The following is a 27694-nucleotide window of genomic DNA, read 5'->3' as shown; positions in this document are numbered from 1 at the left end:
AGGGGAGCTCTAGAGAGTTCTCTTAGAAAAAGTTTTTTCTTTTCTTTTCAGAGATTGTTATTTTACAGGGAGACTGCTGGCGACAGCCTCCCTGCAGCGAGGGACTGGGGGTGGGGGGAGAGCAGTGTCCGCCCTGCAGGGTCTTGAGCCACTGCTCCCGCTGACTGGACATTAAGCTCCAGAGGGATCCGATCGCGCCCCGCAGCAGGGGAATGCTCGCCCCGGCAGCCAGCCGCCACCCCCTCAGGGAGCTGAAGTGTAGCGAGTGAGTCACTGTCCCCCCTTGCAATCGGGGGGCCAGTGTGAAGAGGGCGGCTAGAGGGCTCCTGGAAGGCTCAGCGGTACTGCGGTGCAGCGCTATGAGGGGCGCACTGGGCCAGAGACAGACCCCACACTGACCAAAATAAGCCTGTCAGGGTTTGTGGATCCAGGCCAGCACAAAATCCTCCGGCCAGTATAATTTTCAAAGAGCAGGAAGACAGCGCCATTGAGGGGGTGGAGCTTCTCCTCAGAGCGGACCCAGCAGCGTTCACCGCCATTTTCCTGCCTGCAGCTCACTGCCAGTGGATGCACAGGTCCCTCCAGAGCGACTCCCGCTATCTGTACGGTACCAGAGGGTTGTAGAAGGGAGGGGAGGCTGTGTAAAGGCTGTGTCACCTATTAAGGGACACAGGGGGTAATTCCAAGTTGATCGCAGCAAGGATTTTGTTAGCAGTTGGGCAAAACCATGTGCACTGCAGGCGGGACAGATATAACATGTGCAGAGAGAGTTAGATTTGGGTGTGGTGTGTTCAATCTGCAATCTAATTTGCAGTGTAAAAATAAAGCAGCCAGTATTTACCCTGCACAGAAATAAAATAACCCACCCAAATCTAACTCTTTCTTCACGTTATATCTGCCTCCCCTGCAGTGCACATGGTTTTGCCCAACTGCTAACAACATTTCTGCTGCGATCAACTTGGAATTACCCCCACAGTCAGCGCTGGTTTAGGATCTCCCTATACTCTAATAGCGCTGTTTGTGGGTTGGCTCCAATCTCTATGTCTCTCTGCCATTCTTGGGAGGGGGGGGGGGACTCTGCCCAGTACCCTGTGTGTTTGGTGGGTGTGTGACAACATGTCTAGGGACACTGTTTCATATGCTGCAGAGGATTTGTCTTCCCAGGACTCCATACCATGTAATCAGGATTGCACTGTTTTAGCACAGATCCCAGCTAGAGAGCCAGAATGGTTAGTCTCCCTGAGGGGGACTATTTCTCAGATTTCTGATAGAGTTGCTAGGACTGAGCATGCCACTCAGGTCCGCCAGTCCTCTATGGTTGTATGGTCTGATACTGCCTCCTCGGGGTCCCCTGCGGTACATTCTCACAAACGTGCACTTGCAATTATGCAGGATGACACGGACACCGACTCTGACGCTGCAGACGGTGACGGGGATGTGTTGAGGGGGTCAGCATCACTTGCCAAGGGGGTGCAGTTGATGATTGAGGCTGTTAGGGATGTTTTACACATTTCGGACACAGCTCCGGAACAGGTGAAGGAGGCCTTCTTTACAGATAATAAGAAGCACCCCCTCATCTTCCCGGCGTCCAAAGAATTAAATGCTATCTTTGAAAAGGCCTAGGAAACTCCGGAAAAGAAATTACAGATCCCCAAAAGAGTCTTGGTTGCTTTTCCCTTCCCTGAGGAAGATGGAAAGAAATGGGAGTCCCGACCGATAGTCGACGCCTCTGTCTCAAGGCTGTCCAAACAGGTGGTATTACCTGTCCCGGGATCTACCGCGTTGAAGGACCCGGCATATCGCAAGGTGGATGCTACGCTAAAATCCATTTACACGGGTTCAGGGGCTATATTGCGGCCTACTATAGCCTGTGCTTGGATTGCAAAAGCTATTGCTAGGTGGTCTATCACTCTACAGGAGGAATCGACTACGCTGGATAAAGGTGACGTTGATTTATTTTTACGTAATATTCTCGATTTTCCAGGTTTCCTGGTAGATTCCATGAAGGACCTGGGTTCCATGGCTGCGGGGATATCCTCCATGCCCGTCTCGGCTCGCAGGGGTCTCTGGCTGCGCCACTGGTCTGTGGACGTGGAATCCAGGAAGAGTGTGGAGGGCCTACCATACAAAGGTCAGGCTCTCTTTGGTGAGGCGCTGGATGCGTGAATTTCCACGGCTACCGCGGGTAAGTCTCCTTTTCTCCCCTCAGCTGCACCGGCTATGAAGAATCCTTTTTCATCAGCCACGTCACAGTCCTTTCAGCCTGCGAGGTCTAGAAAGAACAAGCCTTCGAACACCTTCTTCAGAGGTGGTCGTGCCAAAGGAAAGAAACCCGCTCCTGCAGGTTCCCAAACCCAGAAGCCCACTTCTGATACCCCTAAGTCCTCCGCATGACGGTGGACAGCTAGGCCTGGAGGAGGGTCAGGTGGGGGCAAGACTCCGGTGTCTCTGGACATCAAGGATGCATACCTCCACATTCCCATTTGGTCGCCGCATCAGGCATACCTCAGGTTTGCACTGTTGGACGATCACTATCAGTTCCAGGCGCTAACATTTGGCCTCTCGCACCAAGGATCTTCACCAAGATGATGGTGGAGATGATGTTCTCCTCCGCAAGCAGGGGGTGAAAGTAATTCCGTATCTGGACGATCTCTTGATCAAGGCATCGTCCAGGGAGGTGTTGCGGTCCATCGCGCTCCCGACGCAGGTGCTCAGGAAGCACGGTTGGATCCTGAACCTTCCAAAGTCTCATCTGGAGCCGACAAGGCGGCTGTCTTTCCTGGGGATGATCCTCAACATGGAAGTGCAGAGGGTATTTCTCCCAGTGGAGAAAGCGTTGGTGATTCAAACAATGGTCCGGGATGTCCTAAAGCCTACCCGGGTATCGGTCCATCAATGCATACGCCTTCTGGGGAAGATGGTTGCCGCCTACGAGGCTCTGCTGTACGGCAGGTTTATGCTCGACCTTTTCAGCTGGACCTCTTGGACCAGTGGTCGGGCTCTCACCTACACATGCACAAGAGGATACGCCTGTCTCCGGAAGCCAGGATTTCACTCTGCTGGTGGCTACAGCTTCCGCACCTTCTGGAAGGGCGAAGGTTTGGAATTCAAGACTGGATCCTTCTAACCACAGATGCAAGTCTAAGAGGTTGGGGAGCTGTTGCTCTGGGGGAAACCTTTCAGGGACGATGGTCGGATCAAGAGTCACTTCTCCCAATAAACAACCTGGAACTCAGGGCCGTGTACAAAGCCCTGTTGCAAGCAGCACACAGTCTACAGGATCGGGCTGTTCAGGTGCAGTCGGACAATGTGACCACAGTGGCCTACATAAACCAACAAGGCGGAATGAAGAGCAGGGCTGCCATGTCAGAGGTGTCATAAATCCTCGTCTGGGCAGAAAGGCACGCGGTGGCGATGTCGGCAATCTTCATTCCGGGCGTAGACAACTGGGAAGCGGACTTCCTCAGCAGGCACGATCTCCATCCAGGAGAGTGGGGCCTCCATCCGGAGGTATTCGAGGAGGTAACCGGTTGGTGGGGAGTTCCTCACATAGACATGATGGCCTCCCGCCTCAACATGAAGCTTCGGAGGTACTGTTCCAGGTCGAGAAACCCACAGGCGGTGGCGGTGGACGCACTGGTAACTCTGGGTGTTCAAGTCAGTGTATGTGTTCCCTCCACTTCCTCTGATACCAAAGGTTCTTCAACTCGTGAGAAGAACAAAGGTTCTGGGAATCCTCATTGCTCCGGACTGGCCAAGGAGGGCTTGGTACGCAGATCTTCTGGATCTTCTGCTGGAAGATCCACGGCCATTACCTCATTGGGAGGATCTGCTCCTGCAGGGGCCATTCGCTTATCAAGACTTACTGCGGCTACGTTTGATGGCATGGCGGTTGAACGCCAGATATTAACTAGGAAAGGTATCCCGAGCGAGGTCATTCCTACCCTGATACAGGCTAGGAAAGGGGGGGTGGTCTTCAGTATGCCGGCGGTCGGGCTCCCGGCGACCAGCATACCGGCGCCGGGAACCCGACAGCCGGCATACCGACACTTATTCTCCCTCGTGGGGGTCCACGACCCCCCTGGAGGGAGAATAAAATAGTGTGGCGCGCGTAGCGCGCCACCGTGCTTGTAGCGTGGCGAGCGCAGCGAGCCCGCAAGGGGCTCATTTGCGCTCGCCACACTGTCGGTAAGCCGGCGGCCGGCCTCCCGGCGCCGGTATGCTGGTCGTCGGGAGGCCGGCCGCCGGCAGATCGTAGTGAACCCGGAAAGGGGTAATGTCTAAACATTACCATCGCATTTGGAAGAAATATGTTCTTGGTGTGAGGCCAAGAAGTTTCCTGCGGTGGAGTTTCAACTTTGACGTTTTCTCCTTTTCCTGCAAGCAGGGGTGGATATGGGACTGAGATTGGCCTCCATCAAGGTCCAGATCTCTGCTTTGTCCATTTTCTTCCAAAAACAATTGGCTGTTCTTCCTGAGGCTCAGACCTTTTTGAAAGGGGTTCTGCACATCCAGCCTCCCTTTGTGGTGCCTACGGCACCATGGGATCTTGACGTGGTGTTGCAGTTCCTGCAGTCTGCTTGGTTTGAGCCTCTACAGGAGGCTGATCTCAAGTTTCTCATGTGGAAGGCAATCACCTTGTTGGCCTTGGCTTCTGCACAACGTGTGTCGGAATTGGGGGCTTTATCTTGTAAAAGCCCCTATCTGATCTTCCATGAAGACAGGGCGAAGCTTAGGACTCGTCCACAGTTCCTGACCGATGTTGTTTCGGCTTTCCATATCAACCAACCTATGTTGCCAGTGGTTACTTACTCCTCAGTTACTTAGTTACTTCAAAGGCCTTGGATGTAGTGAGGACTTTGAAGATTTACGTGAAGAGGACGGCTCATCATCGGAAAAGTGACTCTCTGTTTGTCCTCTATGATCCTAAGAAAATTGGATGTCCTGCTTCTAAGCAGTCGATTTCACGCTGGATCAGGTTCACTATCCAGCATGCTTATTCCACGGCAGGTTTGCCGTGTCCAAAATCGGTAAAGGCCCACTCTACTCGTAAAGACGGCTGCCCAGGGTGTCTCGGCGGTACAACTCTGCCGAGCAGCTACTTGGTCTGGGTCGAACACGTTTGCCAAGTTTTACAAATTCGATACTTTGGCCTCTGATGACCTCAAGTTTGATCAAGCAGTGTTTCTGGACCCTCCGCGCTCTCCCTCCCGTTCTGGGAGCTTTAGTACATCCCCATGGTACTAATATGGACCCCAGCATCCTCTAGGACGTAATGGTTACCTACCGGTAAATCCTTTTCTCGTAGTCCGTAGAGGATGCTGGGCCCCCGCCCAGCGCTGCGTTTCCTGGTTTGGTTTATAGTTCAGTACTGCCTGGTTCCTAGGTTAGTTCTGCGTTATTTACTGTTTCAGCTGTTGCTGAGTTTTTCCAGCATGTTGGCCGGATTTGCATGTTATGTGAGCTGGTATGAATCTCGCCACTATCTGTGTAATTCCTTCTCTCGAAGTATGTTGTCTCCTCGGGCACAGTTTCTAGACTGAGTCTGGTAGGAGGGGCATAGAGGGAGGAGCCAGCCCACACTATTAAACTCTTAAGGTGCCAATGGCTCCTGGTGGACCCATCTATACCCCATGGTACTAATATGGACCCCAGCATCCTCTACGGACTACGAGAAAAGGATTCACCGGAAGGTAACCAAAATCCTATTTTTATCGGGTGTGCTGCAGTATGTACAGCCACTTAGTTCTGTGAGTTTCCTCCTTGTAAGAGGCAGATGGTTTATGCTGAAAATGAGACCATTTTAAGAGACATACAATTTCAAAGCTATGCTTAAAATTAGGATCTCACAGATTTCAGCGTACTAGATGTGCGCCATAGAAAGAAATCGTCAACTGTGTTTGTGTGCGTACGCCAGAGGTTCCCAAACGCGGTCCTCAAGGCACCCCAACGGTGCAGGTTTTAAATATATCCATGCTTGGCCACAGGTGACTTAATTAGCACCTCAGTCAATTTGATTAAACCATATGTGCTCAGCCATGGATATACCTAAATCCTGGACTGTTGAGGTGCCTTGAGGATCGCGTTTGGGAACCTCTGGCGTACGCACACTGACGAAGATCACAAGTATGGGCAGATTGATCGTACTACGCTTTCCGTGTAATGAGCATTTCTGTGGGTGTTTCTAGGCGGTACCCAGGCTTTGGTAGCATGAAGATGGAGATGCCTGTTTCAGACATACTTGCTTACTCTCCCAGATCCTGCAGGAGACACTAAGTTTTTGGGTAGTCTCCCACAGCCCAAGAAGAGTCTGCACCACTCCCACATCCCACCAACTTCCTAGAGAAGTGGACAGATTGGGGGGAAGAATAACTGGAATCCGCTGTCACAGTGGATGGGGAATATATGTATCTATGCCAATCTAGGGGCGCTATGCACCAGTTATAAAAGCTAAATATATGATTGTAAAAAAATTTTTTTTTTATTTGGTGCTAAACCCCAGTTTATTATACTATTGTCTTTCTGTGACACTGCCGGTCAGACCGCAGTGTATAATCATAGACATATTGAATTTGTGACACTGTAGCTGAAATGAAACCGCAGTGTTAGATTACTGCTTCTGACCTATACACTAGGTGTGACACTAGGGGGGTAATTCCAAGTTGATCGCAGCAGGAATTCTGTTAGCAATTGGGCAAAACCATGTGCACTGCAGGGGAGGCAGATATAACATGTGCAGAGAGAGTTAGATTTGGGTGTGGTGTGTTCAATCTGCAATCTAATTTGCAGTGTAAAAATAAAGCAGCCAGTATTTACCCTGCACAGAAATAAAATAACCCACCCAAATCTAACTCTCTCTGCAATTGTTATATCTGCCCCCCTGCAGTGCACATGGTTTTGCCCAACTGCTAAAAAATTTCCTGCTGCGATCAACTTGGAATTACCCCCTAGGTGAAAGTGAACCGCAGCGTTATTATTTCTGACTCATACACGTATTGTGTGACACTGTAGGTGAAAGTAAACTGCAGTGTTATTATTTCTGACTCACACATTTATTGTGGGAGATTGTAGGTGAAAGTAAACTGCAGTGTTAGATTACTGTTTCTGACTCATACATGTAGTGTGTGACACTAGGTGAAATTAAACTGCAGTGTTAGATTATTATTTTTGACTTGTGAAATTAAAGTGCGGTTTAATATACTGACTCATACACGTATTGTGTGACACTGTAGGTGGTACATTTTTTGAACAAATTGTGGTGTGTGCTGTACCCCACTTGGTTTGTGTTTGTTGATAGACATGGAGGACAAACAATTGAGAGGAGAGCATGAAGCACATACTAGTGCTGCAGGTGCTGCCACCAGTCATGATGATACAAGTCCGTCAACGTCATCTCCTAAGACCGATGCCCAAGTGTATAGAGGGCTTTAGTCAGGGCATATAAAATCAAAGTAGCGCTTTAATTTTACAGTGGTAAAGAAAAAAAACCATCAAAAGGAAAGTTAGCTGCAGACGCAGTAAGACAAACTGTGCATTCAGAACCGACAGACATTCTTGAAGAACGTTTTAGGGTGTCCACGTCAGCTATGTGTGAGTCTGACATTTCTCACACTGTCCTCATAGAGAAGCCTCTTTCACCTCCTTCCACCATTTCTACACCATCTGCACATGTGGGGAGCAGTACAAGTAAAGATGGTGATGATGAGAACATAATAGAAATTGAGGATTCATGTGTGGAAGTGGGACAGGATGAGGGGGATATGTGTGTACTATCTGACAGTGAGGAAGTTGATGATGATTATGTTGTTTGTGTAAGTCAACCACCAGTGGCTGCAGTTCTTGCCCGTGATAAAAAAGAAGCCTTTGCGATCCCTGGGTATAAGACCAAAAAAGCCACCCAAATCCCAACAATGTTTGTAAAGGCATCTGCTCCATTTATGAGTCCAGAGTTAATAGAGGTAGGGACGTTAGCCATCTAGGCACCTCCACCATGTTGCATCATTTGGGGCAAGTTCTTGAAATTTATTGTACAAGATTATAATGTAATTACCACCCTCATCATCAACCTCCTCATTAGTGATCAGAGGTAGTCTTTCCAAAATTTTTTGTGTGGGCCCAAATAAAGCAAGCACTTCAGCCACAAACGTGTCATTCCCTGTAACTGAAGTGTTTCGTTTGTTAAACTGTGCATGTCCTTTTACTATCCATCATAGCGGCGAGAAGGGGGGTGTCCCAAAGACAATTCCATCTTACACCACTTTTCTTTTCTACCACTACTGTGTGGCAGTGTTTTATAGATGTGCTATAAACTGCTGTGTGTTTGTGCTGCTGCTCTGTCGGTTAGTAACCTGCCAGCTTGCTGCAGTTTTTGGCCTAAACAGATGAAAACAATATTGTGAGCTGTGAGGTGGTCAAAATTGACTGGAAATGAATGTTATTGAGGGTAATATTACTGTAGGAACAAAAACAAGCCCACATTGTGTGATTTTAGCTGTTTTTATGATATTTTGACAAAAATACAGATCAAAAACACAAGGGCGGTTTTGGCAAATATCACAGTACCACATTTGAAGTCACTGAACTCTATGTGACCTAAGGTGACACAGCGGCGTGACATCATAGTTCACCCAGCCGCGCGCCGTCATACCCACACATCGCAGCCTTTGCATCACTGACAAACAATAAAAGAAATAAAGGTTTTGCGCTGACTTCCTGGTGGAGAAATACCTCCTATTTGTTTCCCTTCTTAGGGATGTCTCAAAAGTAATACCGCTGCTGCTACCCAAACTGGGGGTATTTGCGCCCCCCTAAATTGGAATATAAACAAAAAAAAATGGGAGGGCTGCTGGTATCGCTTAAAGACAGACCTTAATCATTAATGTAATTGATACTCATTAGCGGTGTAGATAAAATGGTAATCTTTAATTTACAACATAAAACAAACCAAAAACACAACAATAATAATAAAATGAATAATAAAATATTACTGAGGTGGAATATCAGAAAGGGAATATTCTGTCAGATTCCCCTAAGACAAAAAGTCTTTTCAAGCTCTAAGAATATTGCACAATGCTCCTGCTCAGTATCATAGTCTCCTGAGGTAATCCAGATAATCAATTATGTGCTGGACAGAAGAAACATTGTTTCATTTTTGCACATGAACGTATGGTTGTAGATACGTAGCACTTTTTGATCAAGTTCATCCACAAATGCCTCAGTGTAGCAATGTGAAACCAGCTGGAAACAAGGTCCTTTTGTTAAATGTTAGAAAAAAGGGGGGAATTCCTTAATCACACAGTCTTTCTATAGAGAGTTACCTGGGTCCCACGGTACTGCTATTAATCCTCTTGAATGACTCCTACTGGACCTGCCAGCGTTTTACAACATAGGAGGAGGATGAAAGTCCGTGAGTTTTCCGTGGTCCCGTTCTCTTCACTGGCGTCAGTACTGTGTGTGATGGTGCGCACAGCGGCACTCTGTTGACCTCTCGTTACGCGTTTCTCCGCCTATTTCCTCGGCGGCTTCCTCAGACATCTTCAGAGCTGCCAGTGATGTTCTTTTATAGCGGCCGCAGCCCGGTATTTCCAGTGCCGCCTTTACATAACTACTTCCGCTCTTTGCGGTTCAAGCCTCACCTGCCTTCATTAACTTTTTTACCCTTATAGGGATTACGGTGGCCATCTTTCTGGTTTGTTAACAAAGCCTCTTTATAATTAAGATGGCTAGATTGGCAGCCGTCCTCTTCCGTCATATATTCCATACCTCATATTCATAATTGCATAGTCCGATTCACAGTCAATTGTATATTTCAATACTCCATATCATAAATTACAAAATAAATAAAAATAAAGAAATGAAGTAAAGTAAAATAGACACCGCTAATATTATGTTAAATTCAATATACAAAATATATACAGTCATATAAAATCCAGGCATAAATTAAATTAAATTACATCCAATTCTATGCATAAATTAATTATATAATTTGCTGCCACACTTTATAGATTTTATATTGAATTATATTACTATTATCTTTATATTACATTTCTCCACCAGTTCTTACTTGGTTTGTCCAATTAGTGTCCCTACGGGCAATAATATAACATACATAAAAAAATATCACAAAGGATATATATTTTTAATCATGGGTACTACTTGTTCTTAATTTGTTGACTCCTTAAATCCATGCATAATTCAGTCCTCAATGAATCTAGAACCTCAATTCTTCTCATTACTTGTACCTAAAAGAGGATACTTTTCAAATAATGATATTGCAACTTAGTTTTCTATCTCATAAATACCTATAGATATCAGTATGAATATAGATATAACATATAACCCATAAAGAAAAATAAGAAAAAATCATGAAATAGATGTGTATTTTACAAAATGCTGAGTTTGAATGTTCCTCTTGAGACCATACCACAACCTATTCTAACATATACATTTATTGTACTGATGAATAAATGACCTACATACCCAAGTGCCCACCCAGTGGATAACTAACTCTCCCCAAGAAACTTTTCCATGGCCTTCCCTACCCATTCCTACTTAAAACCCTATGGTGTTAAATAGTCTATAGTTGATTCAACTCAATGGTATCATTTAATCCAAAGGGGGTCATGGTCCTTAGACAGAAAATCCAATAGGCTTCCCTTTCACACAGTTTATTGAAACGATCCCCCCCTCTGGGTGTTACTCCTACTTGTTCAATGGCTCTGATGTTGATGTTTGCCATATTTCCATCCTGACACTCTGCAATGTGTCTATACAGAGTGTTAGTTCTTAATTTCTTTTCAATATTTCTTTTATGCTCCATGAACCTACAATTGAGGGTGCGTATTGTCCTCCCTACATACTGTATCCCACACCCACAGTGTAATAAATACACTATGAATGTGGATCTACAGTTGATGAACTGTTGTATGGTGTACTCTTCCTTCGTTAAAAATGATATCAAAATAATACTTTTCTTTTCAGAATATCTACATGTGTTACAAGACATTCTCCCACATTTATGGAACCCCTTAGGTTTCTGGGGTAACCATGTCTTGCACTCTTGATTATTACTCCTTTTAAACGTGCTAGAGGTTAATTTCAATTTTAGATTTTCCGATTTTCTAAATATTACATTATCGGACAGTTTCATTGTGCTATTCAGTACATCGTCCAACTGGAGTAAAGGAAAATTGTTTTTGATAATTTTCTTAATATATCTATGACTTGTGTTATATCTCGTTATGAATGATATAGTTCTATCTATACTCTCAGTTTGTGCTGCTTTTTGTGTTCTCCGTTGTTTACCCATTCCCTCTAAAATATCATCCCTCTGTAGACTGGTTATCTCTGTCAGGGCTTTTTGTAAAATCTGGTCCGGATAACCCTGTTCAGCAAACGCTTGATATAAATCTCCCGACTGTTTGGAAAATGACTCATTCGATGAGCAATTCCGTTTGATCCGAAGGAGCTGGCCCTTTGGTATATTGTCCCTCCACGCCTTGAGGTGACAACTTCTATAGTTCAAGAAGCGATTCTGGTCTACCTTCTTCACGAAGGTTTCCGTTTTGATGGTCTCATTGACCTTGGCAGCGAGTGCAATATCGAGGAAAGTGGTCTCACAATCATTGATGGTACTGGTGATTTTTATCCCGAACTCATTCCTATTTAACTCATTAACAAAAGATTGTGCTGAATGAAGGTCCCCTTCCCAAATAAAGAATAAATCGTCAATATATCTACCATAGAGGACCAGGTTCGCGCCAAGCCCGCCACCCCAAATGTGCCGCTCCTCAAAGCGGCCCATGAAGAGATTGGCGTAGCTCGGCGCGAACCTGGTCCCCATGGCAGTGCCCCTGGTCTGTAAGTAAAATTGAGTGTCAAATGAAAAATAGTTATGATGCAAAATAAATCTAATAGACTGGATAATGAATTCTTTAATCTCTTCAGGTAGAGTGTGGTCTTCTTTCAAATAGTAACTCACTGATCTAATCCCTATTTCGTGGTCTATATTAGAGTACAGAGACTCAACATCACACGTCTTGCCATCTTAATTATAAAGAGGCTTTGTTAACAAACCAGAAAGATGGCCACCGTAATCCCTATAAGGGTAAAAAAGTTAATAAAGGCAGATGAGGCTTGAACCGCAAAGAGTGGAAGTAGTTATGTAAAGGCGGCGCTGGAAATACCGGGCTGAGGCCGCTATAAAAGAACATCACTGGCAGCTCTGAAGATGTCTGAGGAAGCCGCCGAGGAAATAGGCGGAGAAACGCGTAACGAGAGGTCAACGGAGTGCCGCTGTGCGCACCATCACACACAGTACTGACGTCAGTGAAGAGAACGGACTTTCATCCTCCTCCTATGTTGTAAAACGCTGGCAGGTCCAGTAGGAGTCATTCAAGAGGATTAATAGCAGTACCGTGGGACCCAGGTAACTCTCTATAGAAAGACTGTGTGATTAAGGAATTCCCCCCTTTTTTCTAACATTTAACAAAAGGACATTGTTTCCAGCTGGTTTCACATTGCTACACTGAGGCATGTGTGGATGAACTTGATCAAAAATGCTACATATCTACAACCATACTTTCATGTGCAAAAATGAAACAATGTTTCTTCTGGCCAGCACATAATTGATTATCTGGATTACCTCAGGAGACTATGATACTGAGCAGGAGCATTGTGCAATATTATTAGAGCTTGAAAGGACTTTTTGTTTTAGGGGAATCTGATAGAATATTCCCTTTCTGATATTCCACCTCAGTAATATTTTATTATTCATTTTATCATTATTGTTGTGTTTTTGGTTTGTTTTATGTTGTAAATTAAAGATTACCATTTTATCTACACCGCTAATGAGTATCAATTACATTAATGATTAAGGTCTGTCTTTAAGTGATACCATCAGCGCTCCCATTTTTTTTGTTGTTTATATTTGCATCACTGAGGCTGCATAGCTCCTGGTTCTGGTGCTTCCCAGAACTGAGGGATGGACTGTGCGCTGTTCTCTTCAGCTGTGCACAGACAGGTCAGGTAAGTCTTCTGTGCGGGGTCTGGGGCAACTAATGTGTATCTGTTTTTGTGTTGTGGTTTTCCTTTTTTGTCCTGTGAGGGCCATTGTGGTTTATTTATTTACTGTGGGTGCCCATGTGTTTTTTTTGTTTGTTTTTTAATTAGAACTGTGGGGGCCATTGTGTTTTATTTTTTTATTGTTGGGGCCAGTGTGTTGTTTTTTTTACTGTGGTAGCTAATGTGTGTGTGTTTTTCTTACTATGGGTTGCCAGTGTGTTTTATTTTTATTTTATTTTTCACAGTGGGAGCTGTTGTGTATTTACTGTGGAGGCTAAATGTATTTGTTTGATTCTCCTGTTGGGGCCAGTGTGTGTGTTTTTTTTCCTTTTGGGGGCCATTATGTTATTTTTTTTTTTTTTTTACTAAGGGGCCAGTGTTGTTTTTTTTTACTGTGGGGGCCAGTGTGTTTGGTGTTCATCCGATCTGGGTCAGTATGTCTTATATTTTCCTGTGGTGTCCAATGTGTTGGTGTACAGGGTGCAAAACTGGGGTGTAGTCTGTTCCTGTGAGGCCACAGCCCTTGCATTGCAACAAGTTTTCCACACCCTTCTTCCAAAAATGTAAGGAAGAGGGCATTTTGACAGTTTGTACTGGGTGCCATATTGTCCTTTTAAGAAGGAAAGTTTAATCCCACCAATTAACCATTGTTGAAGCCGACTCCTCTTAAGCCTTAGTATCAGCACTACTGTATTTGTAAGAGATACATATTCAAACTACCCTCCATGCTGAGCCAGAAGGACACAGGCCCTCATTCAGTATGGATCGCAGGAGTGATCCTCAGCGCAGTTTCCCAATAGTCGGGAAACTACATATGCGCAGGATCCATTCTGCGCATCTGCAGAACGGATCCTGTGATTGCATCGCAGTATTGCGAACACCTCTGCCTGATTGACAGGGAGAGGTGTTCAGGGGGAGGGATGGGGATGGCTGGCATTGCGAGAAACGTGTGCATGTCACACCCGTTTTCCAGGAGTGGCGAGGCCAAGGACGGCGTTGTGGGATGCAGTTTCCTTGTCTTTGCAAGTTGCCCTATAACGGCCAGCCTGAGTAAACTGAGGCTTATTGAGCTTGTCATCACAGATGACCATCGCGACCGATGATTGTGATATTTGATTTCAGACTGTGACTCCGGTCACAGTGCTGCGAACGCATATGCATCTCGAAGGCGGGTGACAGTATGGTGACTGCCGGTCACACATACCCAATCCCGGGCCATTTTTTTCAATCCGAATACCCAGGATTGGCTTTTTTACTGTGTGTCTGCCCGTCCCCCATGCCCCGCCCCGCCTCTTCTGCCCCGCACCGCCCCGCACACACAACTCACCAAACTGCAGAGGCGGGTGGGTGGGAATCTTCATTCAGACTCGGTAGCGGGTGACGGGCGGCTTTCCATCAGGCTCTTTGGCAGGTGACGGGCTGGTGACTGCGCAGTGTGACCTCAGGGTCTGAGTTGCGCAGGGGGATCTGGGAGGAGGGAGCCGGGCAGCGTTGAGCATACATAATGTGGGGGATACCCATAGTTTTAACGCGGAATCGGGGGGTTACCATGCATTACCCTCTGTATTACTGAGCATGGTCAATGCTGAAAACCGCATAGCCCCAGGTGTTAAACCCGGAGTTTCATCCGCGTGGTACACACCAAAGGTAATTAAGGGGGACATTTACTAATGAGATAAGAGCAGGGAAGTGATCCAGTGGAGAAGTACCCATGGCAACCAATCAGCACTGAGGTAACATCTATAATTTGCATACTATACAATTATACAGAGCTGCTGATTGGTTGATGGGGCAACTTCTCCACTGGCTCACTTCTCCGCTCTTATCACTGCTTAGTAAATGTCCCCCTAAATCTGCTCCTTAACAGTGAGTGATCACATTGACTTGCTTTTTTTATGGCTAGCGTTTAGTTCATGACTCTATATAATGGGATTTTAATTACCTACCGGTAAATCCTTTTCTCGTAGTCTGTAGAGGATGCTGGGGTCCACATTAGTACCATGGGGTATAGACTGGTCCACTAGGAGCCACTGGCACTTTAAGAGTTTAACAGTGTGGGCTGGCTCCTCCCTCTATGCCCCTCCTACCAGACTCAGTCTAGAAACTGTGCCCGAGGAGACGGACATATTCGAGAGAAGGATTTTACACAGATAGTGGCGAGATTCACACCAGCTCACACAAACAAGGCAAACTAAGCTAACTAGCTTGAAAACTCAGCAATAGCTGAATAACATTACTGAACCAAGTAACAACGCAGTACTTAACTAAGAACAAAGCAGTACTGAACCAAGTAACCACTGCAGGATAACAAAGCGCTGGGCGGGCGCCCAGCATCCTCTATGGACTGCGAGAAAAGGATTTACCGGTAGGTAATTAAAATCCTATTTTCTCTTACGTCCTAGAGGATGCTGGGGTCCACATTAGTACCATGGTAATGTACCATAGCACCCAGAATGGGAGGAAGAGCGCTTAGGCTCCTGCAGAACTGATTGACCAAACTTAAGTTCCTCAGAGGCCAAAGTATCGAACTTGTAGAATTTAGCAAACGTGTTCGACCCTGACCAAGTAGCCACTCGGCAAAGCTGTAAAGCCGGGACACCCCAGGCAGCCGCCCAGGAAGAACCCACCTTACGAGTAGAGTGGGCCATAACAGATTTTGTACACGGCAATCCTGCCGTAGAATACGCATGCTGAATAGTGAACCTAATCCAGCGAGAGATCATCTGCTTAGAAGCAGGACACCCAAGGATCATACAGGACAAACAGAGAGTCCGATTTTCTGTGACGAGCAGTCCTCTGCACGTAGATTCTAAGCATCCTTACAACATCCAAGGACCTTGATGGAATTGAGGAGTCGGTAGCAACTGGCACCACAATATGTTGGTTGATATGAAAAGCCGACAACCTTTGGAAGGAACTGCTGATGTGTCCGGAGCTCAGCTCTATCTTCATGGAAGATCAAATAGGGGCTTTTATAAGACAAAGCCCCAAACTCTGACACACATCTAGCAGAAGCTTAGGCCAACAAAGTGACAGCCTTCCACGTGAGAAACTTGACTTTAACCGGGAGGCTGGATGTTCAGAACCCCTTTCAAAAAAGTCTGAACCTCAGGGAGGGAAGCTAGCTGTTTTGGGAAGAAAATGGATAAGGCCGAAATCTGGACCTTTACCAATCCCAACCGCAGGCCCATATCCACACCTGCTCGCAGGAAGAGGAGAAACCGTCCAAGTTGAAACTCCACTGTAGGAAACTTCTTGGATTCACACCAAGATACATACTTTTTCCAAATGCGATGGTAATGTTTAGACGTTACTCCTTTCCTAGCCTGTATCAGGGTAGGAATAACCTTGTTCGGAATGCCCTTCCGTGCTAATATCTGGTGTACAACATCCATGCCGTCAAACGTAGCTGCGGTAAGTCTTGATAAGCGAATGGCCCCTGCTGTAGCAGGTCCTCCCAAAGAGGAAGAGGTCTCGGATCTTCCAGCAGTAGGCCCAGAAGATCCGCGTACCAAGCCCTTCTTGGCCAGTCCGGAGCAATGAGGAGTGCCCGAACTCTTGTTCTTCTTATGAGCTTTAGAATCCTTGGAATGAGTGGAAGTGGAGGAAACATGTACACCGACTGGAACACCCACGGAGTCACCAGGGTGTCCACCGCCACTGCCTGCGGGTCTCTTGACCTGGAACAATACCTCCGAAGCTTCTTGTTGAGGAGGGAGGCCATCATGTCTAATTGAGGAACCCCCCCAAAGATATGTCACCTCCGTGAACACCTCTGGATGGAGACCCCACTCTCCTGGATGGAGATCGTGTCTGCTGAGGAAGTCCGCTTCCCAGTTGTCCACCCCCGGAATGAAAATTGCTGACAGCGCCAACGCGTGTTTTTCTGCCCAGAGGATGATTCTTGTTACCTCTGACATTGCAGCTCTGCTCTTCGTTCCGCCCTGTCGGTTTATGTATGCCACCGTCGTTACATTGTCCGACTGTACTTGAATGGCTCGATGTGCCCCTTGGAGAAGACCGTTGTACACGACTCTTAGTTCCAGAATGTTTATTGGAAGACTGGATTCCAGACTTGACCACCTTCCTTGGAAAGTTTCCCCTTGAGTGACTGCGCCCCATCCCCGGAGACTCGCATCCGTGGTTAGAAGGATCCAGTCCAGAATCCCGAACCTGTTGCCCCCCAGAAGGTTAGGCATTTGCAGCCACCAGAGGAGTGAAATCCTTGCTTTCGGCGACAGACTTATCCTCAGGTGCATATGTAGATGAGAACCCGACTACTTGTCTAGGAGATCCAGTTGGAAGGATCGAGCATGAAATTTTCCGTACTGTAGAGCCTTCTAGGAGGCAACCATCTTCCCCAGAAGGCGAATGCACTGATGAACTGATACCCGGGCTTGCTTCAGGACATCCCGGACCATTGTTTGTCCATTGTTTGTATCACCAACGCTTTCTCCTCCGGTAAAAACACCCTCTGCACTTCCGTGTCGAGGATCATCCCCAGTAAAGACAATCTCCTTGTCGACTCCAAATGTGACTTTGGAAGGTTCAGGATTCAATCATGTTCCCTGTGCAGATGAGTCGTGAGAGCAATGGACTGCAACAACGTCTCCCTGGTTGATGCCTTTATCAGCATATCGTACAGATATGGAATTATGTTCACTCCCTGTTTTGCAGAGGAGAACCATCATCTCTGCCATCACCTTGGTGAACATCCTCGGTGCCGTGGAGAGACCGAATGGCAGTGCCTGAAACTGATAGTGACTGTCTAACAGTGCAAATCTGAGATAAGCCTGGTGCGGTGGCCAAATTGGAATGTGGAGGTACGCATCCTTGATAGCCAGGGATACCGGAAACTCTCCCTCCTCCAGACCTGAGATCACCGCAATCAGAGACTCCATTTTGAATTTGAACTCCCTCAGATAAGGGTTTAACGATTTCAAGTTCAAAATCGGTCTGACCGACCCATCCGGTTTCGGTACCACGAAAAGGTTTGAATAGTAATCCATGTGATGCATATGAGGCGGAACTGGAACAATGACTTCTGAATTTTCCAATTGTCAGTAAAGCTGGCAAGCCTGATTTGAAGAATCGGTGAGGTGGGAGCACTTGAAACTCCTGTCTGTACCCCTGGGACACAATAGCCTGTACCCAGCGATCCAGGCCGGATGACACCCAGACGTGGCTGAAAAGTCTGAGTCTCGCACCCACCAGCCTGTCCTCCAGTGCGGTCCACCGTCATGCTGAGGATTTTGAGGAACCAGAAGCAGGTTTCTGGTCCTGGGAGCCTGTAGGTGCAGGCTTTTTGGATTTTGCACGCCCACCTCTAAAGAAGGTGGTAGGAGGTTTGGACTTTTTAGTCTTAGCGGTCCGAAAGGCCTGCGATGCAGATGAAGTAAAGGGTTTCTTCGTAGAAAGGGTAGCTGAGGGAAGAAAAGGTGACTTACCCGCGGTTGCCGTGGAAATCCACGCATCCAACGCTTTCCCAAATAGAGCCTGACCTGTGTAGGGTAGGTTCTCCACACTTCTCCTGGATTCGCGTCTGCAGACCATTGGCGTAGCCAGAGTCCCCTGCGAGCTGAGACAGACATGGAAGATATCCTTGCATTCAGCGTACCCAGGTCCTTCATGGATTCCACCATGAAACCCGCAGAATCCTGTATGTTACGTATAAACAGTTCAGTGTCACTTCTGTCCATTGTATCGAAGTCCTCTAGTAATGTGCCTGACCACTTTACTATAGCTTTAGAGATCCATGCACAGGCAATAGTAGGCCTTAACGCCACCCCTGAAGCAGTGTATATGGATTTGAGCGTAGTGTCAATCTTACGATCAGCCGGTTCTTTTAACGTGGTAGATCCAGGGACAGGTAAAACCACCTTTTTTGACAGTCTGGAAACATATGCGTCAACTATGGGTGGGGTTTCCAACATTTTTCCAGGGAAGGGAAAAGCAACCAGAACCCTTTTGGGGATCTGGAATTTTTTTCGCCGGTTTCCCAGGATTTTGCAAATAAAGCATGTAATTCTTTAGATGTAGGGAAGGTTTGCAAGGCTTTCTTATTATCTGTGAAGTAAGCCTCCTCAACCTGCTCAGGTGGTGTGTCAGTAATATTTAACACATCTCTAATGGCCTCAATCATGAGCTGCACCCCTTTTGCCAGGGATGCCGCCCCCCTCAGCACATCCCTATCACCGTCTGCCATGTCAGAGTCGGTATCCGTGTCATCTTGCATAATCTGGGCAAGTGCACGTTTCTGTGGGCATATGCTAGGGGATTTTGAATGAATAGGAACAGAACCTGACCAAACTGCCATAGAATTCTTTAAAACCTGAGTTTCAGTCTCAGTATGAGCTACCCTAGTAGAGATCTGAGAGATAATTCCCTTAATAGAAGTCAGCCATTCTGGCTCAGTAATTGGAATCTGAGACAAGACATTACATTCCTGGGTACATGGAATGGATTCCTCAGGAGAAGAAACGTCCTCTGCAACAAAAGACACAGGGCCATATGCAATTGAGGTCGAATTGCCGCAAATGTCGAAAAACGGGGCATTTTCGACAAAAAAACCTATCTAATTGGATTCTACAATGCAATACAGTACTTTTCGACAAAAAAACTGCCGTTTCAGATTCGACTTTTGGCAATTCGACATTTCTCAAATTCGACATGTCTACAATGGTAAAAATGCGGCTTTTCGACAAAAGTATATTCAATTGAAGAATGTCGATTCGACAACAGTGCTTTTCGACAGTCATTTCCTCAGTTTGCTGTAGTGACTTAATAAATTTTTTTTTGGTGTGTTTTTATTGCTAATAGCATATCTATTTATGGGGGTAATTCCGAGTTGATCACAGCAGGAATTTTATTAGCAGTTGGGCAAAACCATGGGGGTAATTCCAAGTTGATCGCAGAAGGAATTTTTTTAGCAGTTGGGCAAAACCATGTGCACTGCAGGGGAGGCAGATATAACATGTGCTGAGAGAGTTAGATTTGGGTGGGTTATTTTGTTTCTGTGCAGGGTAAATACTGGCTGCTTTATTTTTACACTGCAAATTAGATTGCAGATTGAACACACCCCACCCAAATCTAACTCTCTCTGCACATGTTAAATCTGTCTCCCCTGCAGTGCACATGGTTTTGTCCAATTGCTACCAAAATTCCTGCTGCGATCAACTTGGAATTACCCCCCATGTGCACTGCAGGGGAGGCAGATTTAACATGTGCAGAGAGAGTTATATTTGAGTGTGGTGTGTTCAATCTGCAATCTAAATTGCAGTGTAAAAATAAAGCAGCCAGTATTTACCCTGCACAGAAACAAACTAACCCACCCAAATCTAACTCTCTCTGCACATGTTACATCTGACTCCCCTGCAGTGCACATGGTTTTGCCCAACTGCTAACAAAGTTCCTGCTGCGATCAACTCAGAATTACCCCCTATATTACAAGGGATTATCTACTTGGTTTGTCTATTTAGGAGCCACAAGTATTATTTAATTGATTTTTTTAAAATATATATTTTTTTTACTGACTAAAAAAAATAGGATAGATCAGTGCATGTTTTTCAGTGGGAATGGGTTAAAATTCCTGAAAAAAAATTGCGTGTGGTCCCCCCTCCTAAGCATAACCAGCCTCGGGCTCTTTGATCCGGTCCTGGTTGCAAAAATACGGGGAAAAAATGACAGGGAATCCCCTGTATTTTAACAGCCAGCACCGGGCTCTGCATCCGGTCCTGGTGCCAAAAATACGGGGGACAAAAGACGTAGGGGTCCCCCGTATTTTTAACACCAGCACCGGGCTCCACTAGCTAGAGAGATAATGCCACTCCCGGGGGACACTTTTATACTGGTCCCTGCGGCTGTGGCATTAAATCCCCATCTAGTCACCACTGGCCGGGGTACCCTGGAGGAGTGGGGACCCCTTAAATCAAGGGGTCCCCCCTCCAGCCACCCAAGGGCCAGGGGTGAAGCCCGAGGCTGTCCCCCCCCATCCAAGGGCGGTGGATGGGAGGCTGATAGCCAAGTCTCAAAAAAAAGAATATTGTTTTTTGTAGCAGAACTACAAGTCCGAGCAAGCCTCCCCCGCAAGCTGGTACTTGGAGAACCACAAGGGCTTCACCCCTGCCCTTGGGTGGCTGAAGGGGGGGACACCCCTTGATTTAAGGGGTCCCCATTCCTCCAGGGTACCCCGGCCAGGGGTGACAAGTTGGGGATTTAATGCCACGGCCGCCGAGACCAATATAAAAGTGTCCCCCGTCTGTGGCATTATCTCTCTAGCTAGTGGAGCCCGGTGCTTGTGTTAAAAATACGGGGGACCCCTACGTCTTTTGTCCCCTGTATTTTTGGCACCAGGACCGGACGCAGAGCCCGGTGCTGGTTGTTAAAATACGGGGGATCCCCTGTCATTTCCCCCCCCGTATTTTTGCAACCAGGACCGGCTCAAAGAGCCCGAGGCTGGTTATGCTTAGGAGGGGGGACCCCACGCAATTTTTTTCAGGGTTTTTTTAACACTTTTGTGCCGTCTATGAAGTCGAATCCAGGACGCACACTATTCGTCAATTGGTCCGTTTTTCGACAGCGGGACTGTCGAATGCGTTTTTTATTGAATATGTCGAATTCGGGTCCCGGCGGCCGGGATTCGACTGTCGAATCCAAAATTGCATATACCCCACAGAGTCCCTGGACATGGCTATGTGAGAAAACATACACCACACTCACACAGGAAAATGTCAGACAGTTTTTTCCCTCCAAGAACTTTCAGAGAAACACAGAGCTTGGAGCCAACCCACACACACAGCGCTAAATTAGGTAGATATAAGAAAATACCTGGCGCTGACTGTGTACCCTTAATAGACTACACAGAAATTTACAGCCTCCCCCCCTTCTACAACCCCCTGGTACCGCACAGGATAGCTGGAGTCATGTGGAGGGACAGCACTCCCTGTCAGCGTCTCTGGATCTGTCTCTGCAGGGAGAAAATGGCGCTGAACACTGCTGCGTCCGCTCTGAGGAGAAGCTCCGCCCCCAGGAAATGGTGCCTCTTCCCATATTTTCAAAAGATTATACTGGCCTGAGGATTTTGCTAACAGCGTCACAGGGTTCCCTGGTAGCCTTGAATGACCAGTGTAGGGTATCTGCGCTGGCTCAGGGCGCCACCTCACAGCGCCACACTGTGTACCGCTGAGCTCTCCAGAGCGCAGTTAGTATTGCGCTCCTACCCTGTTGCCGCCATTCAGAGCAGCTCCCCGCTTGTCGGGTCGCCAGTGACTCACTCGTCACCGGAATCTTCTGGCTCTGTTAAGGGGTGGCGGCATGCTGCGGGAGTGAGCGGTCGCCTCGGGTGGCTAACGATCATCACCCTCAGGAACTCATTGTCCTGTCAGCGGAGATAGTGGCCATTAACCCCTCGGGGTTGGACACTACTCTCCCCCCTCCCCCCCCTAAGTCCCACGAAGCAGGGAGGTTGTTGCCAGCAGCCTCCCTGTGCCTAAACTCTAAGAAAAATAATAAAACTAAAAGAACTCCTATGGAGCTCCACTAGCTGTGCCTGGCTCCTCTGGGCACATTTTCTAGACTGAGTCTGGTAGGAGGGGCATATAGGGAGGAGCCAGCCCACACTGTTAAACTCTTAAAAGTGCCAGTGGCTCCTAGTGGACCTATCTATACCCCATGGTACTAATGTGGACCCCAGCATCTTCTAAGACGTAAGAAACATTGTTTCTTGCCTCTCAAGTGGCTAATAGAAATTTTTCTAGGATAATCTACTACTACTCCATTATTTTAAAAAGGAGTTACATCAGAGATTATTTATAAGTGTTATTTCCTGTGGCGACTATATTCAGGTTGAGTATCCCATATCCAAATATTCCGAAATACAGACTTTTTTTAGTGTGAGTGAGATAGTGAAACTTTTGTTTTTTGATGGCTCAATGTACACAAACTTTGTTTAATACACAAAATTATTAAAAATATTGTATTAAATGACCTTCATGCTGTGTGTATAAGGTGTATATGACACATAAATGAATTGTGTGAATGTACACACACTTTGTTTAATACACAAAGTTATAAAAAATATTGGCTAAAATTACCTTCAGGCTGTGTGTATAAGGTGTATATGAAACATAAATGCATTCTGTGCTTAGATTTAGGTCCCATCACCATGATATCTCATTATGGCATGCAATTATTCCAAAATACGGAAAAATCCGATATCCAAAATACTTCTGGTCCCAAGCATTTTGGATAAGGGATACTCAACCTGTATTTGTTTCAGTAATAATTTACAATATTTTTTTTATTTTTTATGGGTTTATTTATATGTGCAATTTTTTTATGTGGCTCATTGCATGTGCTTTTTTATTGCGTGTCATACATATAAATAAAAGCTATACAAATATACTTAAAAGCATACAGGTAGTTAATAGATATTGTCAATTGACATATAGCGCTGCTACATTTTTTACTTTGTATCCTGTTCAATGTGGGAGCAGCCACGTTCAAGTGACTGCTTATTCGGCTGAATATTGGGGGTAATTCAGATCTGATCACAGCAGCAAATTTGTTAGCTAATGGGCAAAACCATGGAGTTAATTCAGACCTGATCGCTAGGCTGCGTTTTTGTACAGTGGGCGATTAGGTCTAAACTGTGCAGGCGCGTCACACGGGTACAAAGCGGATCGCCACTCAGCGATGGGTTTGTGTGAAGGATCCATTCCACGGGCGTTCGCAAGGAGATTGACAGGAAGAAGGCGTTTGTGGGTGGCAACTGACCGTTTTCTGGGAGTGTTTGGAAAAACGCAGGCGTGTCCAAGCGTTTGCAGGGAGGGTTCCTGAGATCAATTCCGGGCAAGAACAGGCTGAAGTGATCGCAGCGGCTAAGTAAGTCCTGGGCTACTCAGAGACTACACAAAGGGGGTAATTCCAAGTTGATTGCAGCAGGATTTTTGATAGCAATTGGGCAAAACCATGTGCACTGCAGGGGAGGCAGATATAACATGTGTAGAGAGAGTAAGATTTGGGTGGGTTATTTTGTTTCTGTGCAGGGTAAATACTGGCTGCTTTATTTTTACACTGCAAATTAGATTGCAGATTGAACACACCCCACCCAAATCTAACTCTCTCTGCACATGTTATATCTGCCTCCCCTGCAGTGCACATGGTTTTGCCCAATTGCTAACAAAAATCCTGCTGCGATCAACTTGGAATTACCCCCAAAATCTGTTTGTACAGCTCTGCTACACATGTGTTCGTACACTTGCACAGCTAAAATACACTCCCCTGTGGGCAACGACTATCTGATCGCAGCAGTGCAAAAATCGCTTGCTAGCGAACAGGTCTGAATTAGGCCCCATGTGCACTGCAGGTGTGGCAGATATAACATTTGTAGAGAGAGTTATATTTGGGTGGGTTATATTGTTTCTGTGCAGTGTAAATACTGGCTGCTTTATTTTTACACTGCAATTTAGATTTCAGTTTGAACACACCCCACCTAAATCTAACTCTCTCTGCACGTTATATCTGCCCCCCCCCCCCCCCCCCCCCCCACCTGCAGTGCACATCATTTTGCCCATTAGCTAACAAATTTGCTGCTGCGATCAGGTCTGAATTAGGCCCATTGCTCAGCGTCTGGCATATATGTTATATTTTTTAATTCACTATATACCTCACATAGCAGGAGGTATGGGCAAGAGGTCAGAATCAGCCTCTATTTTCTTCTATGACACATACATGTACCTTACTGTAAGAGATTAAAGAAGTCTGTTTCTCTCATGCTGCATTAGCAGAGATGCACACACATATAGAGGATGCTGATAATGTTATGTAACTTATTACTGCTATATAGCTGAATTATTTTGAGCGTTTTTTTGATCAACAAAGTATTTCATAACAATTATTTCTGCAGCGGGGTACACTGGTATTCCACAGGGAATAACATCAGGGTGTAGCGTTGGATCTTGATCCGAGGCACCATCAGGCTAAAGCTTTGACTGTTCCTAAGATGCACTGCACCGCCTCCTCTATAGCCCCGCCTCCAGGCACTGGAGTCTGCTGTGCAGGTCACTAACAGGTGGGGCTGCGCTACGCAGCCCTGAAAAGAGCTTTTTACAAGACTTCAAGGGCCGCAGCACTTTCTGTGTCTTTATGAAATGCTGTGCTGCGGCTCCATCACCTCCCTCAGCGGCGCTGTACACTCCCGCGGCCGGGTTCCCAGGTACTTGCAGCGGAGACGCACCAGTTCTCAGGCACACCACCGCTGCCGCTCTCCAGGATCGCGTGGCTGCACTAAAGGGAGAAGGTAAGAGGGTCCACCAGGTGGGACCCGCCGTTAAATCGCGGTCCCAGGAGACGGACCGCGCCGCTGGCGTGGACACTGTGTCGCACAGGGACCCCACTATATCCAGGAGCAGAGGTGTAGCAAGGTGTCATGGTGCCTGGAGCAAGGTATGTTTCGGCGCCCCCCTCCCCTGTACTTAATTGGGAGCGTGGCCACCTGGGCCGGTTCTAGACCTTGCAGCACTCAGAGCGAAAATTTCCTTTTTGCGACCCCCCACACACACACACACACACACACACACACACACACACACACACACACACACACACACACACACACACACACACACACCCCCCCCCGCAGGTGAAACATGGTGCGCGCCGAAGGCGCACAGCAAAAAAAAGGAGCATGGCTTCATAGGGAAGGGGCATCGCCACAGTTATGCCGCCTGTAGTTATGGACCTAGGTGTTGTGCACCCTGTAGCTGTGCCCGGAGTAGTTGTGCCCCCAGTAGTTGTGCCAGCGGTAGATTTGCCCCCTGTAGTTGTGCCCTCAGTAGAGTGGCCCATCTGTAGTTGTGCCCCCTGTAGCTGTGCCCCTGTAGATTTGCCCCCAGTAGTTGTGCCGCTGTAGCTGAGCCCCCTGTAGATTTGCTCCCTGTACATGTGCCCCCAGTAGTTGTGCCCCCAGTAGTTGTGCCCCCAGTAGTTGTGCCCCTGTAGCTATGCCCAGTAGTTGTGCCCTCAGTAGTTGTGCCCCCAGTAGCTGTGCCCCCTGTAGATTTGCCCCAGTAGTTGTGCCCCCAGTATCTGTGCCCCAGTAGTTGTGCCCATGTAGCTGAGCCCCCTGTAGATTTGCTCCCTGTAGATTTGCTACCTTTACATTTGCCCCCTGTAGTTGTGCCCCCTGTAGTTGTGCCCCCTGTAGTTGTGCCCTCTGTAGTTGTGTCCCCTGTAGCTGTACCCCCTTAGATTTGCCCCCAGTATTTGTGCCCCCTGTAGATTTGCCCCCAGTAGTTGTGCCCCCTGTAGATTTGCCCGCAGTAGTAGTGCCCCCTGTATATTTGCCCCCAGTAGTTGTGCCCCCTGTAGATTTGCCCACAGTAGTAGTGCCCCCTGTATATTTGCCTCAGTACTTGTGCCCCCTGTATATTTGCCTCAGTACTTGTGCCCCCTGTAGATTTGCACACATTTGTGCCCCCTGTATATTTGCCCCCAGTAGTTGTGCCCCCTGTATATTTGCCCCCAGTAGTAGTGCCCCCTGTATATTTGCCTCAGTACTTGTGCCCCCTGTAGATTTGCACACAGTTGTGCCCCCTGTAGATTTGCCCCCAGTAGTTGTGCCCCCTGTATATTTGCCCCCAGTAGTTGTAACCCCGGTATATTTGCCCCCAGTAGTAGTGCCCCCTGAAGATTTGCCCACAGTAGTAGTGCCCCCTGTATATTTGCCCCCAGTAGTTGTGCCGCCTGTATATTTGGCCACAGTAGTTGTGCCCCCTGTATATTTGCCCCCAGTCGTTGTGCGCCCTAGTAGCGCCGCTTCACACACAAGAAAACAAAAAAAAAAAAACAATACTCACCTGTCCCGCTCCTCCGTCTCCGCAGTCCTGTCCCGTCTGGCTGTGGCGCGTCTCCACCCGTCGGGCGTCTGACGTCATGACGTCAGCCGCCCGTGCATCACAAAGCACGGAGGGGTGGAGGAGAGGGAGGTAGAGAGCTGACGCTGCGCCGGCTCGCAACTGTCAGTAACTGACAGCTGCGAGCTCCATGCGGCCAGACAGAGATCCCGGTGGAGTTCAGCTGCGGCGCCCTGTACTGTCTTGGGCGCCTGGAGCTCGAGCTCCACCGGAACCAACCTCCCTACGCCCCTGTCCAGGAGCACAGGTTGGATTTACTAAAGTCCGTTTATAATAGGCTCCATAGTACCTGGTGGAGAAGTCCAGCAGAGGGGATAAGGCGCTGACCTGTAGCTCCTCACCCAGCTCCGGGCGCCATCTACTGCTGGTGTTCCCGTCCTGGAGCTGCAGTTCTCTCTTCCTCACTCCCTGACAGAGATTTTGGCACCATTGCATAGCTGGGCTGATCTCCGGGACTGCTGGACACTGTCTCCTCTGTAAATCTGCCTGTATCATCAGTGCTTTGCATTTACAGACACTTAAGTATTCTACATGTCATTTTAGACAGTGTTCGTTAAGAACAAGTGTACTGCTATCTGAATTTCTGCTGCAGGCTCCACTGGGCTCCACAGGGAATGACATTGGGGTGTAGATTATGATCTTGATCCATACTTACCTACATTTTGGTTGCTCTCTGCGGGAGAGAGCAGCCAGGTCAGCTCAGAGGGCGGGCAGGGGAG

At 47.2% G+C, this 27694-nt stretch overlaps 1 protein-coding gene across 2 annotated transcripts in view; it reads left to right on the top strand.

Annotated features, from left to right (window-relative positions):
• Positions 1-27694, top strand: part of ERICH6 (glutamate rich 6) — a 310623-nt gene that overhangs the window by 1152 nt on the left and 281777 nt on the right. The gene's annotated exons all lie outside the window — the stretch shown is intronic.

This window comes from Pseudophryne corroboree, chromosome 4 (genome assembly GCF_028390025.1).
Source record: "Pseudophryne corroboree isolate aPseCor3 chromosome 4, aPseCor3.hap2, whole genome shotgun sequence".
NCBI classification, from domain to species: Eukaryota; Metazoa; Chordata; class Amphibia; order Anura; family Myobatrachidae; genus Pseudophryne; species Pseudophryne corroboree.
The sequence above is the reverse complement of the archived record's forward strand: the minus strand, read 5'-3'. Positions and strand labels throughout refer to the sequence as shown.